The following is a 15,912-nucleotide window of genomic DNA, read 5'->3' on the forward strand; positions in this document are numbered from 1 at the left end:
AATCAGCTGAAGTGCCAGTGTCATCTGGAACTAAGCTCACAGTCTGGTGAGAGGCCTGAGCCCTTGGCAGGTGGGAGACTATAGGGGTCTATGCTGGTGCTGAGGCAGAACTTAGGTTTTTCACCCCTGCTGGGAACCAGGAGGTAGGCTCCAGTAGCAGTGGCCCAGGCTGGGGAGGGGCACAGGCTCCTCAGAGCTGACAATCACAACACACAAAGCTGGTTGATTAGCAAGTTGGTCTGGAGTCATCTATGGACCAAGGAACAGGTCAGGCAAGTGAAGAACCTGATCCTCCTTAAATCATAACACCTGGGACTTCTGAAGCTTGGGATACTGCAGCCTGGAAACAGTGTCCCACTTTAAGAAGCTAAAAGTCAAGTAAAAGGAAGGCAAGATAAGCAGACAGAGAAAGGTGAGGACCACACAAAGTTTTTTTGGTGACAAGGAAGATTGAGGTGCACCCTCAGAGGAAGATGTCAATGTCAGGGCCCCTATATCTAAAGCTTCTAAGAAAAATATGAATTGATCTCATGCCATAGAGGCAGTCAAAAAGGACTTTGAAGATAAAGTTAGAGAGGTAGAGGAAAAAATGGAAAGACAAATAAGTGTGATGAAGGAAAGACATGAAGAAAAAATCAATAGCTTGAAAAGCCAAATTGGCCAAATGGAAAAGGAAGTACAAATGCACTCAGATGAAAATAATTAGGATTGAACAAATGGAAGCTAGTGACTTTATAAGAAACCAAGACATAATAAAGCAAATCCAAATGAAATTTTAAAATGTGAAATATCTTCTAGGAAAAACTGCCGACCTAGAAAATAGGTCCAGGAAAAATAATTTGAAAATAATGGGTCTACCTGAAAACCACAATCAAGGAAAAAGCTTAGATATCTTCCAAGAAATTGTCAGGGAAAATTGCCCTAAAATTCTAGAAGCAGAAGCTAAAATAGAAATTGAAAGAACCCACCAATTGCCTCCAGAAAGACATACCAAAAGGAAAACTCCTAGGAATATTATAGCCAAATTCCAGAGCTCTCAGGTCAAGGAGAAAGTATTTCAAGCTGCCAAAAAGAAAGAATTCAAGTATTGTAGAGCCCCAGTCAGGATAGCACAAGATCTAGTAACTTCTGCATTAAAGGACCAGAGGGCATGGAACATGATATTCCAGAGGGCAAATGAATGGGATTACAACCAAGAATCACCTACCCAGCAAAACTCAGCATAATCTTTCAGAGGAAAAAAATGGGACTTCAATGAAAAGAGGACTTTCAGGTATTTGTGATGAAAAGACCTGAACTGAATGGCAAATTTGACTTTCAAATAGAAGACCCTAGAGAACCATAAAAAATTTGAGTTGGGGGAAATACCTGGGGTCGTGCAATGGGTGACTTGTCATCTTGTGTCTGAGGCTGTGTTTTGGCTGGGATCCCCCTGGATCCAGGGTGGATGCTTTGTCCACTGTGTCACCTAGCTGCCCCATGATGACATATTTAGGGTTAAATTGAGGGGTGAGGGGAATGCACTGGGAGAGGGGGAAGAGCAGAGGTAACATGGGGTGAAATCCTACATGAAAGAAACAGCAAAGGGTTTATGGAGTAGGGAAAGAGATGGGGGAGGAGCAGGGCAGCAAATGAAGTTTACACTCATCAGAATAGGCTCAAAGACCTTAAACTCATCAGAGTTGCCTCAAGGAGGGAATAACAATCACAAACCCAATTGGGTGGAGTAATCTATTTAATCTGGGCAGTAAATGAGTCTAACACTCATCAGAATTGGCTCAAAGACCTCAATCCCATCAGAATTGGCTCAAAGAGGGAATAACATACACACTCAATTGGGTAGAGTAATCTAACACTGCAGGAAAATAGGAGGGAAGGGGATAAAGAGAGAGGGGCAAAAGAAGGATAGACAGATTGGGGGAGGGGACAGACAGAAGCAAATCCCTTTTGAAGAGGGATAGGGTAAAAGAAGGTAGATAATAGAGTAAATATCATGGGGAAGGGGATAGGATGGAGGGAAACAGTGAGCAATAACAATCACAAAAAAGAGAAAAGGGGGAAAATTGTACAAAAATATTTATAGCAACTCCTTTTGATGGCTAAGAATTGGGAACCAAGGGAATGTCCACCAATTGAGGAATGATGGAAGAAGCTGTGGTATATGATTGTAGTGGAATGGTATTGTGCTATAGAAAATGACAAACAGGATGATCCCAGAAAAACCTGGAAAGATTAATATGAACTGATGCATGGTGAAGTGAGCAGAACTGGGAGGCTATTGTGCATAGTGACAGCAGTATTATTTGAAGAACAATTGTGAATGACTTAACTACTCTCAGCAATACAATGATCCATGACAATCCCAAGGGACTGATGATGAAGCATACTATCCACGCCCATAGAAAGCCCTGATAAATGGAGTACTTGTGGATTGTACATATATAACCTGGTTGCTGTCTTGTGGAGAGGGGTGGAAAGGGAGAGAGGGAGAAAAATTTGGAACACTAAATCTTATGAAAATGAGTGTTGAAAACTACCTTTACATGTACCTGGAAAAAATAAAATAAATGTTTGTTGCAAATAAATAAATAAATAAAATATAAAGTAACAATTGATCAAGCAAATGTTTTGATAAATTGTAACAAAGTCAATGGGCTGCTAGGTGGCGCAGTGGATAGAGTACTGGCTGTGCAGTAAGGAAAACCCATCTTCCTGAGTTCAAATCTAGCCTCACACATTTACTATCTATGTGACCTTGGGCATGTCACTTAACCCTGTCTGGCTCAGTTCCTCATCTATAAAATGAGCTAGAGAAGGAAATGGCAAGCAGCTCCATTATCTTTGCCCCCAAAACCTAAAAGGTGTCATAAAAAGTATGGCACATCTGAACAAATAAAGCCAATTAAAATATCTTGCTGTATCTTACATTACAAGACCATATTTCAAGCTATTTTACTGGTTTGTTCATATATACCTTGGGTGCTATTTGAAGCATAAGAATGTGGACTGAGGGTCTTATAGAGCCTTTTAGCTGCATAAGACAGTTATTAATGAACCAATATGTGCCCCAGAGTGTTGTAATACTATTACAATATTACTGTGTTTTTAAATCATTAATTCAAAATATTTTTCTCTTTACCTTTACTGTGTAAAATGAATCATGAAGAGGAGCATGAAATATAGAATGAGTTAGGAAGTTTCCATTATAAATACCAGGCTTTGCATTTGCAATTTAATAAGCCCCATTCTATTGTTGCTTATTCTATAAGTAAGCAATAAGTCTTTTCCTTTTTAGAGGTCACCCTTGATGCATAATTTACCCACATGAAATCATGTATGTCTTTAAATGCAAAGCTCTCACTACAACTATTAACACCCACTCCCAACATTTCACTTTTTTCTCTGCACCAAATTTTTATATGACCTTTTCCCTATATCTTCCTGCTACTTTCTCTTCCATCCATTCAGGAAATATGATTAGATAGTGACCAATTAAATTAAGATGGAAGTGTTACTTGTAGGCAGGAGGGAACATTTAAGTGTCTATGCAGGGCAATTCAGTCCCCTTTGATTGAAAGCACCTGCTTGCTGAAGATATTAACAACCTTAGAGGTAGCTCTTCTTCAACAGCTGCTTCTAGGTTTCCAGATGATGCATATGACAAAAGGGGCCTTTTCTATTTCCCAAGAGTCCAAAGGCTATTACTTCTTTTCTCTGGAATTGACCTTGTCACAATGGCCACATCTATCATTCTTTTCCTGGTGGAGCACTAATTCAGTTGAAATCGGCAGGAAGTTGTCAATACAGGTATAACACTCTCTCTGAGGTAGTGGTCTCTCTAAGCACCCAATCCCTGGGCATTATACCCATTATGAGGTGCTCATGTCCCATCACACAATTTCTCTCTTCCCCCCATGTGAATATTCTTCCTTGAGACCCTCTCACTGCTCAGAATGAAGAAGCACTCCTCTGTTTCAATCTCTCACTTGGCTACCTCACCCATTCTCTTAAAGGACTTCTTCCCCAGAGGCTACAAGAGATGGTTAACCATGGTCTTGATGAGGCTGCATCACCCATTTCACTCTTATCTTCTTCCTCTCCTATCCCCTTTTATGTGCCCTTCCATTCTAAACACAAATCCATCTTAAGGCAGGTACCATGAGGCCTGTTCCTCCACCATCCCTCTGATTTGATTTCTGTTTTCACCTTTGCCTCCTCATGAATTTTAAGAAATTCCTTAATACTCCCTTTGTTGTTATTTTGTCGATACTGCTGTTGCTGCTGCTTATTGTTATTAATACAATAAGCATCTGTAATTTTTCTCTTTTTTTCTGGGCAATTTATTTTGTTCCCTGTGTCTTTGTTAGTTGCTGTATTTGTGTAATTTTTTTGTATTTCTCTGGGAAAAAAAAAAACCAAAAAAACCCAAAATTGTGTTCTTTTCTCTGTAAGAAGGCTTTGAATGCCTCTCTTTTATTGAATGTCCATCTTTTTTATCAATGATTAAGCCCAAATTTGAAGATTGGATCACCCTGGGCTTGGGCTGTATATTGAACGTTTTTTAACTCTTTGAAGCCCACTTTTCCGTACTTTCCTTTTGGACGTGGTTTTTAGAGGATACATAATAGTTTTGTGTTATTTGAATTTCTTCTTCCTTATAGTTGAAGGTTTTCCTTTTTTTTCCCCTTTTCACTTGAAGGATTGTTCAATGTAATGACTGTATATTATTGTTTGCAGTATTGTTTTGGGAGTTTGGTTTTTGTTTTTGTTCTGTTTTTCTGAAGATGATCTGCAAAGTCTTCCACTTTTCAGTTTGTTTATTGTGTTTGAAAATTTGGAGCAGTTTTCTTATATTCTGATTATTCAAGGTTTTTTTTAACTCTTCATGTTCTTCTAGGTGACTTACAAACCTTAAATTGTTTTTTGCTTTATTATTCTAGGTTGTCTTTCAATTCTGTATATTTGTATTCCCAATCTTTTGTTTTTTCTTTCATTTGTTTGGAGATATTTGCCAACATGGATTCAAATTTTTCTATTTCTGTGGTTCAGGTTATAAATTTTGCTTCCATGATCAATATTTTTTTCCTCTTAAACTATTTGGAAATATTTTGTTGTAACTCTAAGCTTTTGTAGGAATACACAAAGTTCTCTGCTTCTTTATATTTTGATTCAACTTTTTTTGCCTTCAAATAACAGAATTATTTGGACCCATTTAGAAGTCCTGATGTCATCTCCTATTCTTTTTTCAAAAAAAAAACCAAAACAAAACTTTGTTGATTTATCTGCTTGAGCTCAAAGTTTGTAACTGAGTTTTCTTTTTTCTGATATCTTTGGAAATATTTAATGTTTCCCCTTTTATTCCACTACTACTCACTTTCTAATGCTTCTTCATTGATCATGGATCCCCAGTGGCTGGATCTCAAAGGTGTCTCTACCTTTTAGAATTCACTTTTGACCAACCTCAGTCCCTGCCTTGGGTGATTTCTAAGATGTAAAGTACCAGGATGGATGTGCATACCCTTCCCTTCAGGTCTGGTGCAGCCCTTTCCCCCAACAAACATACTATCACCCTGTTTCAGTTAATTCTTTTATTATATTCTCTTTTCTGATGCAGAGCACAATTCTACTTCCCTTTATCTCCACATCCTTTACTGGAAAGAGTGGTGTTCTGCTATTTGGTGCAATAGAATAGTAGGGTGGTCTGATAGAGACTATAGCAGCAACAATAATGCAGAGTGAACCCCAGCTCATAACCCAAATAAGGCCAGATTTTCAGCCCTGCAAACATGCAAGGGATGGTGGGAAGAGGGTGCTGAATAAACTGGGGATTAGTCTTTTCTTCTATTAATCGAATTTTTACTAATTAGACTTTTTGGTGGCTTAGACTTATACAAATAGATGCCATTGTTTTACCTATTGCAGAAAATCCATATTTTGATTAGTTTTGAGAGTATATGAAGTTTGAAGGAAACGACCAGTGCTCCTCTATTCTCATCATCTAGTCAGCCTTGCCTATTGACCCCTCTGCTAAGAATATACACAATCTTCCTAGAGCACATTGGTCATACCACTACCATCAAGGAGTAAGTGGGTGCTGATTCTATCCTGACAAGAGAAGGAAAAGAGAGTTCAGGAATTAATTAGGGAGTAGAGAAGAAGATTCCGCAATAGACCTGAATGAAAAAGGCCCCAAACATAGCTGGGTGTAACTCAGGCATCTCAATCTTGATAGGACTTTGGGAAATGTTTCCATATGCTAGCAAGGATGAAGGGGCCAGAAAGTAAAGGCCAACACACACACACACACACACACACACACACACACACACACGGACACATACATACACAAAGCTGAAACACTAAAAATTTTTATGTAAAAAGAATCAATAAATGTCTAGCAAACGGATAAATCAACAGAGAGGATGCTAAAACCAAAAGGCAGTATGAATAACAAATCTTGAGAGAAATAGAGCTTTTTTAATAAATACAATAAGAAAGAGAGTTAAACAATGAAGAAAAACAGAATCCTGTGGAGTCTTGAAAGCATGGAACAATAAGAAACGAAAGAATGGTTCAAAATGAAAATTTAAATCCATAAGAGAAAAAATTAAGAATGAATACAGGTAAGAATTTAGATCCCTCAATCCAGATCAAAAATTCAATTAGCATATTTTTTAAAAATTGAATCCAGGATAAGAACCGCTTATATATGTCGGGTGAATGAGAGAAAGGAGTTAATGAGCACATTGACGTTGCAAATCAGTGCGACTGGAACGATTCTCATGACATAACAAAAAGAGGTGGTTGGGAAGAAGAGAGAGAAGGAAAGATAATGAAGAAAATCTGCTGAGGAAGACAAAAGTAGATAGGATTGAAGGTACCTAAGATTCTGCATGGTCATGGTAGGGTTGCAATTTATTTTGATGGCGTGAGTACCCACATCAAGGAACATATTCATTAACACACTGATAAATAAGATGACTTAAGAGTGGTGTTCTTACTCTTTTATTCAAATCTGAAATAAAGAGAAGAGTAATCTTCAGAAGTTTCTATCATGTGTAAGTTGTTTTAGATTGAGCATTATCAACTTGGATTTATACATGGAAAAACCTTAAAAATATTTTTTTAGATGGGGAAAGTGATGGAGAGGTTTTATTTGTGCTTAACTATGGTGGAAAGAACTCTGGATTCTGAGTTGTAGAACTTGATATACATTGCTGATATTTTTAAATCTAAGAAATATATATTAGGTAACTATTACAAAGATTTTTTTATTTGACCATATCTGTAATGAAATTATTTCAAAATGAACTCATTCACTAATAAACAACTTAATAGAGAATGCTATTTATTTTAACTATTATCTCCTAAGGCAATATCACAGAAACTCATTTTATGATGGAATTGAACTATTTTAACATTGCAGTCAACTCATTTCCCTAAATGGAACAATGAGAAGAATACTGCTGCTGGTTGCTTCTAAATGTAGCTTTAAAAACAAAGCAAAAAGTAATGTGGTTTGCTAAAATTTTATATTCCTAAGATGAAATTCTTAAATTTACATTGAATAAAGCTGTCAGTTTTTATCAATTCAATACTGTGGACTAAAAAGTTCTAGAAATGTCTGTTAAAAGCTACTACTATTGGGGGCAGCTAGGTGGCACAGTGGATAAAGCACCCTGGATTCAGGAGGACCTGAGTTCAAATCTGGCCTCAGACACTTGACACTTACTAGTTGTGTGACCCTGGGCAAGTCACTTAGCCCTCATTGCCCCACAAAAGAACAAAACAAAAAAAGCTACTACTATTATAAAATATTGATATCTTTTGCTTATACATGTCTTTTATTCCTGAATATATTGCCCCTACCTCCTGTATTTGGTGAGCCATCATTTTAAAAAAAAAAGAAATGGGGGCAAGTAGTTCAGAAAAACTATCCCACAAATCAACTATGTCTGAAAGCATATGCAAAGTTCCACACTCATATTCTCTCACCTCTAAAAAGAAGAGGCCTGGATGGAGAAAGGGAGGCTGTTATTTCTCATATATTTGCAGAGGTCAAACTTGGTATTTATAATTACTCAATATTTGATTTCAATTTTTGTTCTTTCATTTTATTGTTCTAATCGTTGTGTATATTGTTTTCTTGGTGTTGAAAAGTTCTCCAAGACACCTGGAGACTCTGAACCAGAATCCATTTACTGTGCCTTTCAAAATCTTTAGCTATGATTCTGATTTTTTGTATGAAGATATTACAAGAATGACTTTGTAGGCAAGGGTCTCGCAGACAGAAGTCAGGTCTTATACTTCCTTTATATTTCATAGGACCTAACATGTTTTTAGACATATAGAACATGTTCTAAATTACTTGTTGAATTAACAATTAATTACTAAGGTAACCACTCCTGACCATGGGTGGGCTGACCATAAAACACTCTGTTATTTGCAGTTCTTTCCAGTTTGGGAAGAGAAGAAACTAAAAATGGGGAAAACTCTTGAATGGGGATCAGAAGTTTTCACTTCTAGGTATGGTGAGAGACTCTAGAGGAGAATTAGGAAGAAAAGAAGAAATGATGTTTATCCTAAAGCAATGTATTGAGACTGAAGCAGCCACTGGTGCCAGCCATATTTATAGTTCCCTTCTGTAACACCATGAGAAATTACCTCCATCTGAAAGGACAAATTGAGAGATGCAGGTTATCATGTATGTTTGGGCAAAACCTCTCACTCACAGGATCGGGAGCTTACAAAGAAACAAACACAAAAACGAGGCACAATGAATGGATGGGCCCTCACCTTCCATTTGTGTTTTTTTTTTTAATTTATTGTGATAAAAAATATACTCGCTGGATTTTATATTATTTCTCATAAACATCCATGGACAACCATTTCCTCATGTTGCTTAGTATCCCTTTGTTCAGCATGACGATGCAATGGGAGCTATATTCATGTAGGTAAACTGCTACATAAACATCTCTTATAGAAGGCATCTGGTAACTAATCAATGTGGTTCTAGACCCCAGGCCCAAGTGCTGTTCACATCTACCACTTTAGCAGTTTCATAAAATTTGCCTAGCTATGTAGTCATTTTTTTTTTTTTTTAGTTTTTATGGGGCAATGGGGGTTAAGTAACTTGCCCAGCGTCACACAGCTAGTAAGTGTCAAGTGTCAAGTCAAATCTGAGGCCAGATTTGAACTTAGGTCTTCCTGAATCCAGAGCCAGTGCTTTATCCACTGCACCACCTAGCTGCCCCAACTATGTAGTCATTTTACACAGCAACACACTAGAAAATGTTCCAGTTTTGGAATAATGAAAGAATTCTGCCCTTTCCTAGCACTGATCAATAGGCTGGGGATGGGGAGGGAAAAGTAAGGTGGGGACAGCAAAATAAGTATTTGTAATCCCTCTGTCCCTGAACTTTCCTTAGTATGGCTGACGTTGGTAAAGAGCTCTACAGCATCCACAGTGGAGTGAGCATAGGGCAGCTGCTAAATATGCTTTATGTCTCTTTGTATCTACAAAGAGAAGCATAAATCAAAACCCAAATGCTTCTGAACCTGGCCTAAACAAAGGCACTTATTTAAAACTCTACTGGAGGTCTAACATTACAATATAATTCTGAGAGGAAATCCAGTACCAAAAATATGCTTTGACTGTGACTTTGAAAAACATATTGACATCTCCTCTAGAAAAAAAAAAATCAATCCCTCAGTTAATACTTGTCCTCAGTCAATACTGGTATTTCTCCTTATAAATGATGATGCACTACCCTTGACACTGATGATGAGTTCTTGGCTTTTGAAGGGGAATTCAGTGTTTATAGGGTGTTTGACATCAATCAGGAGGAAAGTTGTTTGCTACATTCATATCTTCTTGGCATTAATGGGAAGACAATATATGGATTTGAGTGTCATAAGAAATAATTGTCAAGCCAACAAGGAAGCCCTGAAGCTTCTTGAGTATGGGAGAGCTAGTCAGTCAACTAGCGTTTATTAAAATGCCTACTATGTGCACACAGTGGTCTAAGCACTGGGAACAGGAAGATAAATGAAATACAGTCCCTGCTCTCAAGAAGCTCACTCTAATGGGAGGGACAATGTGCAAACAATTATGCACAAATAAGATAAATACATGATAAATTGGAGAAAATGAATAGAAGGAAGGTACTAGCATCAAGGATAACCAGAAGAGTCTTCTTACAGAGGTGGTATTTTAGCTGAGAATTGAAGGAAACCAGGGAAACTGGGGAACAGAGATATGGAGGGAGGGTTCTAGACACCTACAACAGCCAGTGAAAATATTCCCTTTTGGGAGATGGAGTGTCATGTGTAAATAAGAGCAAGGAGAAAAGTGTCACTGGTTAGAAAAGGGTGTGTGTGGGGGGGGAGGGGGCATAGAAGTATAGGGGCAGTGTGTAAGAAGAATAGACAGGTAAACGGTAGCCAGGTTGTGGAGGGCTTTAAAAGCATGAGAAATTTACATAAGATCTGGGAAGCAATATGGAGACACTGGAGTTGATTCAATTGTGAGGGGACATTGTCAGACTTGTGGTTTAGAAAAATTACCTCGACAGCTGAATGAAGGAGGATGAACAGGAGAGGAAAGAATAGTAGTAGGAAAATCAACCAACAAGTTATTGTAGCAGTCTAGGCATGAGGTGATAAGGACCTGTTCCAGGGTGACAGCAGTGTCAGAGGGGAAAAGGGGAGCATATACAAGAGATGTTATATAGGCAGAAATGACAGAACCTGGCAGTTGATTAAATGGGGCTTGGGGGGGGGCTAAGAATATGAAAAACCAAGGCTGATACCTAGGTTACAAGTAAGGGGGACAGCGCTGGGTCAATTTCATGTTTTAAGAATAGAGATGGCAACATGAAAGATAAGAGTCCAACTTTCCCATAAATACTCCAGCAGTAAAAAAGTTCCAAATTAAAAAGTGATCAAGAAATAAAAGGAGAATCATCAATAAGCTCCTTCATATCGCCCAGAACTGTACAAAACTCCAGAAGGTGTAGGTGCTTCAAGAATAGTATCACCTGCAGGAGGAGTTCAGAGAAACCTGGAAGGACTTACACGAACTGATGCTGACTGAGAGGAGCAGAACCAGGAGAACATTGGGCACAGTAACAGCAACATTGTGTGATGAACAATGGTGATAGTCTTGGCTCTTATCAGCAGGGCAATGATCCAAAAGAGTTAAAAAAGAACTCATGATAGAAAATGTTCTCAACATGCAGAAAAAAGAACTGTAGATTATGAATGCAGATTGAACCATACTATTTCTACTTTGGGGCTGCATTTTTTACCTTCTTTTTCAGTTTTTTCCCTTGTGCTTTGATTCTTCTTTCACAAAATGACATGCAGAATTATGTGATTGTACATATATAACCTATATAAGACTACTTTCCATCTTGGGGAGGACGGAGGGAAGGGAGAATGGGAGAAAAATTTGGAATTAAAAATCCTATGAAAACAAATGTAGAAAACTATCCTTATGTGGAAATAGAAAATAATAAAATAATCTTATTTATTAAAATAATTAAAAAATAAAATATTTATCTACAATTAAAAAATAGAATAGTATCTCCCTAAGCTCAGGTAAACAGACCAGAAACGTATACTAGTGCCCTGATCAGGGAAAGAGATTGTAGAGTGGAGACAGTGAAATCCACTGGTACTATGATACAGGCTTGTTGGGGCAGGTTGAAGGCATTTGTAAAACCCCAGGAAACAGGTTAGGAACAAGGATAACCTGACTATCTGATCCAAGATAATGGAAAAGAGAGGTCACCAAATCCCAAATTAATAATGGAGCCTAGGGACACAAACAAGACAAAACACCATGAACAATATTATAGGTCAAGAGATAGCCAAGAGTTACTATTGTTATTGTTGCTGTTGATCCTTCTTTTTTTGTAGAGGACTGATGACATCATGGGTCATATCTTGACTTGTATGCTAACTGGATTTTAGTAAGACAGAGTTGTTCAAAGTAGTTAGCCTCATTCTTTTCCTGAGTGATCAAAGTCCACTGGCAAGAAAAAGTCAAGATGACTGGGGAAAAATTTTTAAAAAGAGATAGAACTTATTGTATTTCATAACTGAAGTATGTTAGAAGAAGAGTATACAAGCATGGGGGGAAAGACTGGGGGCAGATTAAGCTTCAGATGGGCTTCACTCTCATTTTAATTGGATAAAGGTGAGTTTTACACACATATATATTCACACACAGAGAATTTGGTGCAATAGTACATTAAGTTTACTAGGGACACAAGTGGGAATAGAGAAAGGAGAGAGAGATTAAGAAAGATGTAGCAGTATGGAGGCAGTATTCTTTTTTTAAGTATTTTGTTTTCCCCAAATTATATGTCAAAATAATTTTTAGCATTCATTTTTACAAAATTTAGAGTTCCGAATTTTTCTCCTCCCTCCCTTCCCTCCTTTCTACCAAAATGTTGACAACTTGATATGGATTATATGTGTGCTAGCATGTAAAACATATTTCCATAATAGTCAAAGTTGTAAAAGAAGAAACAGATTACAAGGGGAAAAATGCAAAAAAATAAAAAAATAAAGTGAAAAAGTATGCTTCAATCTGGATTCAGAGTCCAGCAGTTCTTTACCTGAATGTGCACAGCATTTTCCATCATGAGTCCTTTGTACTTGTTTTAGATCACTGTGTTTCTGAGAAGAGTGAAGTCATTCATAGTTGATCATCACACAATATTGCTGATACTATATAAAATGTTTTCCTGGTTCTGTTCATTTCACTTAGCATTAGTTCATACAAGTCTTTCCAGCTTTTTCCCCCTAAAGTCCACCTGGTCAACATTTCTTATTGCACAATAGTAGTTCATTTTATTCATATACCACAGTTTGTTCAGTCATTCCCCACTTGATGGACATCCCCTTGATTTCCAATATATTGCCACCACAAAGACTTTTTTTTATAAATATATTTATGCATGGAGGTCCCTTTCCCTTTTTAATACTCTTTAGATATAGACTTAGTAGTGGTAATGCTGGATCAAAGGGTATATATAGTCTCAATTATTCTCTGGAATGGCTGGATCACCACTCAACTAATAATGCATTAGTGTCCCAATTTTCCCACATCCTCTCCAACATTTATAATGTCCCCTTTTTGTTATATTAGCCAATCTGTTAGGTGTGAGGTAGTACACCTCAGAGTTGTGTTAATTTTCATTTCTCTAATTCAAGGGGGCAGCTAGGTGGCACAGTGGATAGAGGACCGGCCCTGGAATCAGGAGTACCTGAGTTCAAATCCGGCCTCAGACACGTTTACTAGCTGTGTTACCCTGGGCAAGTCACTTAACCCCAATTGCCTCACTAAAAAACAACAACAACAAAAGTGCCTATAGATAGCTTTTATTTCTTTGAAACCCACCCGTTCACATCATTTGATCATTTATCAATTTGGGAATGGTTTGTATTCTTATAAATTTGACTGAGTTCTCTGTATATTTGAGAAATGAGACACTTGCTTTAAAGATTGATTCACAGTTTTCTGTTTTCCTTCTAATTTGTTTGTATTGGTTTTATTTGTACAAAACCTTTTTTATTTTAATATAATCAAAATTTTCCATTTTATATTCTGTAATGCTGTCTATCTCTTGTTTGGTCATGGATTATTCCCTTCTCCATAGATCTGACAGATGGACTATTCTAATTTGCTTATGGTTTCCCTCTTTATGTCTAGATCATGCACCCATTTTGATCTTATCTTGCTATAGAATGTGAGATGTAGGTTCATACCCAGCTTATTTCCTATTGTTTTCCAGTTTTCCAACACATTTTGTCAAATAATGAGTTCTTATTCCAAAGGCTGAATTCTTTGGGTATATTAAACACTAGGTTACTATGGTCATTAACTACTGCGTCTTGTGTACCTAATCTATTCCTTTGATCCACCACTCTTTCTTAGCCAGTACCAGCTAGTTTTGATGATTACTGCTTTATATTATAGTTTGTGATCTAGTATTGTGAGGCCACCTTCCTTTCTATTTTTTAAGTTAATTACCTTTATATTCTTGAGCTTTTTGTTCTTCCAGATGAATTATTTTTCGAGCTCTATCAAATATTTTTTGGTAGTTTGGTATTGTACTGAATAAGTAAATTAGTTTAGGTAGAATTGTCATTTTTATTATATTGACTCAGCCTATCCATGAGCAATTAATATTTTTCCATTGTTTAGATCTGACTTTATTTGTGTGAAAAGTGTTTTGTAATTGTGTTCATATAGTTCCTCGGTTTATCTCGGCAGGTAGACTCCCAAGTATTTTATATTGTTTACAGTTATTTTAAATAGAATGTCTCTTTTTATCTCTTGCTACTAAGCTCTATTGGTAATATAAAGAAATGCAGGATGATTCATGTGCTTTTTTATATTATATCTTTCAACTTTGCTAAAGTTATTAATTATTTCAAGTAGTTTTTAAATTGATTCTCTAGCATTCTCTAAGTATACTATCATATCATCTGCAAAGAGTGATAGTTTTGTTTCCTCATTTCCTATTCTAATTTCTTTAATTTCTTTTTCTTCTCTTATTGCTATAGTTAAGATTTCTTATGCTATATTGAATAACAGTGGTGAGATAATGCACATCTTTGCTTCGTCCCTTGTCTTACTGGAAAAGTTTCTAGCTTATCCCCATTACAAATAATGTTTGTTGATGGCTTCAGATAGAAATTGATCATCATTAAAAAAAAACACTTCCTATATTCCTATTATCTCTATTGTTTTTAATAAGAATGGATACTTTTCCTCTGGTCCTTCCACTAAGATGGCATCCCATAAAGAAGGTACTGGCTCTGGCTCTACCAGTTCGACTTCTACAACTAGCATGGCCTCTGGCAAAGGAAAAAGCAAAGACAGCTGAGGAGATTTGGCCATGAACCAAGGGCAGATCGATGGCCTGGTTGTTTTGAAAATAATTAAACATTACTAAGAAGAAGGACAGGGGAATCAAGTTGTCCAGGGAGTACTTTGGGGACTAGTTGTGGAAGACAGACTTGAAATCACCAATTGTTTTCCCTTTCCCCAGCAGAGGGTGATACTGATTTTTATGAAATCCAATATCAGATGGAAATGATGCACAGCCTTGGTCACATAATTATTGATCAATTTCATGTTGTTTGGTACCAGTCCACATACTATGGCTCTTTTGTCACCTGTGTTCTTCTGGATTCCCAATTCAGCTACCAACATGCAACTGAAGATTGTGTATTTCTCATTTATTATACCCCCAAAACTGCTCAAGGGTCTCTATCATTGAACATATATACAGGCTGACTCCTAAACTGATGGAAGTTTGTAAAGAGAAAGATTTTTCTGCTGAAGCATTGAAAAAGGCAAAGATCACCTTTGAGCACATGTTTGAAGAAGTGCCTATTATAATTAAAAATTCTCATCTGAACAACATACTAATGTGGGAACTAGAAAAGAAATCAGCTGTGGCAGATAAATGTGAATTGCTCAGTCTTGCCAGCAGTAATCATCGGGGAAGAGCCTGCAATTGTTGATGGACAGAGTGGATGAATTGTTAAATATAACACCTATATGAGAAACAGCAGTAAGCAGTATCAGCAGCATTGCCAGCAGGAGAATCTACAGCACCAGAGCCAAGGAGAACCTCCTCTGCCCAAAGAAGTCATATCCAAGCTCTTCAAACCTCCTCAGCCACTGGCCAGGAGGATTCTCTCCTTATTGCAGGCCAAATTAATACTTACTGCCAGAACATCAGAGAGTTCACTGCACAGAACTTGGGCAAACTCTTCATGGCTCAGGCTCTTCAAGAACACAACTAGAAAGAGGAAAGCCATGACTTCTGGTTTGATAAGCTGTTTCCAGATAAGGTGCAGATATGTACTCTGAGATCACCTGAAGAT

At 37.3% G+C, this 15,912-nt stretch overlaps 1 protein-coding gene and 1 pseudogene across 1 annotated transcript in view; one reads left to right on the forward strand and one right to left on the reverse strand.

Annotated features, from left to right (window-relative positions):
• The window catches only part of SPAG16 (sperm associated antigen 16), a 1,175,972-nt gene that overhangs the window by 541,072 nt on the left and 618,988 nt on the right, over positions 1-15,912 (reverse strand). The gene's annotated exons all lie outside the window — the stretch shown is intronic.
• LOC122749574 lies at positions 14,808-15,831 on the forward strand (annotated as a pseudogene).

The sequence above is a fragment of the Dromiciops gliroides genome, chromosome 3 (assembly GCF_019393635.1).
Source record: "Dromiciops gliroides isolate mDroGli1 chromosome 3, mDroGli1.pri, whole genome shotgun sequence".
NCBI lineage: Eukaryota > Metazoa > Chordata > Mammalia > Microbiotheria > Microbiotheriidae > Dromiciops > Dromiciops gliroides.